At 39.6% G+C, this 4,817-nt stretch overlaps 1 pseudogene; it reads right to left on the bottom strand.

The window, feature by feature from the left end:
• Positions 1-1,339: 1,339 nt before the first annotated feature.
• On the bottom strand, positions 1,340-2,707 carry LOC118230175 (annotated as a pseudogene).
• Between the last annotated feature and the right edge of the window lie 2,110 nt (positions 2,708-4,817).

The following is a 4,817-nucleotide window of genomic DNA, read 5'->3' as shown; positions in this document are numbered from 1 at the left end:
AGATGTAAATGGAAGATTACCCTGGCTCACTGAATAGTATACAAGTTAGAGTGTGCATCCGCTAAAATGTAACTAGACAGTTTGCAGATGTTAACGGTAAATATGAAATGTTTGAATATATATAAACCGACACAGAGCTAGCGCCTCCGATAACATCCTTGTTCTTGTGATAAGTGGTTAGACAGCTGTATTACTTTGCTCATGAATCAATAAACATACGGAAACAAGAAACATATTTTGTGGACATTGAAATTACTTCAAATGTGTGTTTAAATATGCGCGCCTCCACTCCCTTCCTCATAGCGAGGTGGGACGCAACATTGGGGCGGAGAATCAAAGGAGACTTATTTCTCCATCACAACCCATATTATGTCTCCCTTTTTTTGCTATCCCAGATCAAATTGATCTTGTAGGTTTTGTCCTGGTTTTTCAAAGAATTTTCAGATATGATCATTCTGATTCAAGATCAGGATTACAGAATCTAGATTTGCAGTCTTTGGATAGGCCTCCATCTGTTGGTCAAAGTAATACAACATTTCATTAACACAGACGTGAAAATGTTGGGATGTGTAAATCAGTTTGCATATATTCATATTCACTTATCTGCACAATACATAGGCCAGAATTGCATAATTTGCTGGGGCTGGTTATAACCATCTCTCTGGTCTAATTATTGCTGTATTCATTATTACTGTCTTGTTTTTTAGCGTGCTTGCTGAAAGCAACACACTATTGTTCTCTTGCAAACTTTACTCGTTATTATTCCTCCTCCGCCCACTTTTTCGGCACCTATCTACTTTCATACCGTTTAAGCTAGAAACACCATTTAAACTTTTTTCAGTGCAGCTGTACATGCTGATGGCTGCTATGACTTTTTATTTTGATATCACTTTTGATGGTACGGCAGCTCAAAGTGGCAAAAAAATGAATGGAAGTCTATGGACAAAATATGCTTTTGATCACTACATTTTTTAAGCTACAGACTCAGTTGAAAGCTTGAACTACTCAGGCTGACAAGCTTATTAACTGTGTGAACTTGCACCTTTCTACCATTTATACTTTTAATGCTATGGGAGAACCATAAAGACTCAATGGATGTATATGGGAGATACACTTTTTTGCCACCTATTTCCTCTTTAACACAAGCTTTCAGCAAGCACACACATTTTCGTCAGAAAAGCACTTTGGGTTTATGAAAAGTGCTATATAAATGTCATGTATTATTAATATATTATGTCATATATTATTAATAAAAATTAAATGTCTCACTGGATTAAAAAAAAAGTCAAACACAAAACTGTTTTGTCAGCACACTACAGTTCTTATTGATCAAAAGAGCCTAAGTAAAATAGTGGTTGACTAGAGCGTCTCTCATTGACCGTCCAGCTGGTCCATCTGGTTGCAGTGCTGCCAGTGGTAGGTCAGGGCCATCTACTTGGGGCTGTGAATGATGACCTGTTCCGTCACAGTGAGGAAACCTGCGTTCTTCAGCAATGTTATGAAGCACAATGCAGGCGAGAATGATGTTGCATGCTCGCTGTGGGTCTACACGTAGGTACTTAAGACATGCAAAGCGCCTTTTCAACACCCCATTTAAGTATTCAGTTGTGCTACTAGTTCTTCCATGAGCAGTTAAATCTCTCCTCTTTATCATTGTTTGCCACGGCAAAAGGTGTCATTAGCCATGGTAAGAGTGGGTATGCGCTGTCATCCAATATGATACCATCCTGGGGATTTTGTTGGAGGTTTCTGAAAATATGGCTCTCCCTCAAGATCCTTGCATCATGAACCGACCCTGGCCATTTCACAACACAGTTGGTTATGATGAGGTCTGCATTTCCCACAAGTTGCACATTGATGCTGTGCTATCCTTTCCTGTTCACCAACTCCCATTCCCTCTCATGGGGTGCTTAGATAGATAGATACTTTTATTTGTCCCCGTGGGGAAATTGGTTTGCAGCATAATCACATTTCATCATAACATCACAAAAAACACTAATAGACATACTCATACACATACTTCACACATTGCAACAAATTAGGTGTAAAATATATTAAAAATAGAAATAAAAATAAATAGTTAAGATGGGGGTAACTGCTGCCCAGACCAGCTGGACATCCTTTATGACCAGGAAGGAGTGGTCAAAGTGCATGGGGGACAAAAAAGTGCTAGTGCATTACCCGTTTAGAAGCTTAATGGCTTGTGGAACAAATGAAAACTTGGATCTATTATGGTCTATTATAGCTTGGATGTGGACATGAGTGCAGTCTATCACCCCAACAGCATTTGGAATTTTCCCCATTTCATAAAACTTGAGCTTGATCTGCTTGGTTTGTTCTGGATTTTTGGAAATTTGATGAACTGGTTGACAAGGCTGGCTAACACAGAAGACACTCTGTGTACTACGGAGCTGACAGTGGATTTCTGGACACAAACACCATCTCCAATGACTTGGTAGAATGATCCACATGCGTAGAAGTGCAAAGCAATAAGTTCCTCCACAGTCAATGCATAACTCCTTGTAGTAGTGTGTTCCAGTTGTGGTTGAAGTAGACTGGCAATGAATGCAATGTCAGCTGTACCAAATCTGAATCTTGCATACAGTTCATCATTTGTATATTCCTGAAGTCGTTTTGGGCGTACAATGTGCACCCTTTGGCTATATTTTCTCTTTTGCCATTGTCGACGGTGAAAAATGGATGTCATTGTGTTTGAATTGTCTCTCGTTAGAACAACTGCTTTCAAGACTCCACAATTAAGTTCCCATTTCACACCTGAGCTCATTTAAGTATGTGTCTTTAATACAGGTGTGGTTTGCAGGAGAGATAGACAGAAAGAGAAAAAGGATATGCCAGCAAGTACTTCAAAGGGGAGCAATTTCACCCTAGCTGAAACGCATGCCTTGCTAGAAGGTGTAAAGTGTAATTATGCCAATATAATGGCTAAACCTGGCACCTCAGTAACAGCGATTATGAAACACAACATCTGGACTGACATCACCAAGAGTGTAAATGCCACAGGGGAGTGGTAAATTAAGAACCCTGGAACAGGTAAAACTGTGCTGGAAGAATTTAAAACAGAAGGCCACAAAAGACCACAGTGAGTCTCAAAACCCTAAAACAGTTCACATGTCATTCTAGACATCATTGGTGGAGAAAGATCCCAGGCTCTATATTCAGTCAGTCTCACAAGGTGGTGAGTCTGGACTTTGTGGGACTGAGACTGAAACTCCAGACTCAGAGACGGCTAATGAGTTGGGAGAGCAATCTGTTATCCTAATTGTTGAGGCAGAGCCTGAAGACCCCCTGGTCAGTGACAAACAACAGCAAGAAGACCCTCACTCTTCAGGGATAGAACGGCCCCATAAGAGGTGACGTCTGGAAAAAGACCCCAAGAGTCAAGATGGCTATGGGGATCTGGTGAGGGAAGAAACTGAGAGAGCAGAGAAACAGATATCTCTAGCTGAGGAGCAGATTAAACTGACCTTACTTCAACAGAGGGAAATAAAACTTTGCATTCGCCTCTTAGAAGAGAGGCTGAAAGATGCTGGCATTGCACTTTCGGAGGAAGAAATGTGACATTCTTGTTCTTGCACCTACCCATTTTTCTAACAGCTTGGCCTTGGAGTTTTTTTGGTGTTCTAATTGAAAATATTTTATTGGTTAATTATTTAATTTAGAATGGATATTGTTTTGGCATGGTCTGTGTTACTTTAATATGCAAGCATTGAATAAAAGAATGATTAAATATGTGCCATGCGTCCTACATGTCTCTTCATCCACCTTGAATCCATGCTGGGTCCACCCTTCCAGTGGGATCAGGATTATCCTGATTTATAGCATCAAGACTATCCTAATCTCCACCTTAGAGAGAATAAAACCATTTAAGAACTGTTCCTGAGAGACCTACCCAATGTTTAAGTTGATGTAGCAAAATTTTATGGTCCACTGTGTCAAATGCAGCACTGAGATCTAACAGAACAAGAATAGACACACCACCAGCATCTATGCACATTCGAATATAATTAATTACCTTGACTAGAGCAGTTTCTGTACTGTGGTTTGACCGGAAGCCTGACTGAAATTTCTCAAGAATGGAATTTTTACTGAGAAAATCATTTAACTGTCTAAAAACCACTTTTTTGATCATCTTGCTTAAGACAGGGAGGTTTGATATGGGTCTAAAGTTACTAAGAACTGAGGGATCCAAGTTACTTTTCTTTAGTAAGGGCTTTACAATGGCAGTCTTCAGTGCAGTTGGGAAGATGTCAGTCTTCAAAGAAGAGTTTACAGTGGCCAAGACACTGTCTGACAAACAACTAAAAACGGTTTTAAAAAATCTTGTGGGGATAGGATCAAATACACAAGTAAAGGGTTTTAATGGCTGGATAATTTCAATGAGCATTTGTGCATCAATCATGCCAAATGCATGCATGTCAGCTTTGCACGGGGCAACTGAACTGTCCAGGTCTGGGGTAGTACCCACTTGAGCTACTTGTAACCTAAAAGTGCTTATCTCGTCTTTAAAATAAATGGCAAACTCTTTACATTCATTTAAGGATATGAGCTCACTGCCAAAATCAGCAGCTGGACTTGGATTTATCAAGCAATCCATTGTTGAAAAAAGCACTTTGGGATTATTCTTATTGTCACAAATAATCTTGGAAAAATAAGTCTGTCTTGTGTTTCTTATTGCTCTATTATAATTTGCAAGCTGTTATTTAAGGATGTCTAGATGTACCTGTAGTTTTGTCTTTCTCCATTTACGCTCTGCTTTCCGACAGTTCCTCTTTAGTTTAAGAATTTCACAGTCCAGG

This window comes from Anguilla anguilla, chromosome 6, assembly GCF_013347855.1.
Source record: "Anguilla anguilla isolate fAngAng1 chromosome 6, fAngAng1.pri, whole genome shotgun sequence".
Lineage (NCBI taxonomy): Eukaryota > Metazoa > Chordata > Actinopteri > Anguilliformes > Anguillidae > Anguilla > Anguilla anguilla.
This window is presented reverse-complemented; position numbering and strand designations above follow the sequence as displayed.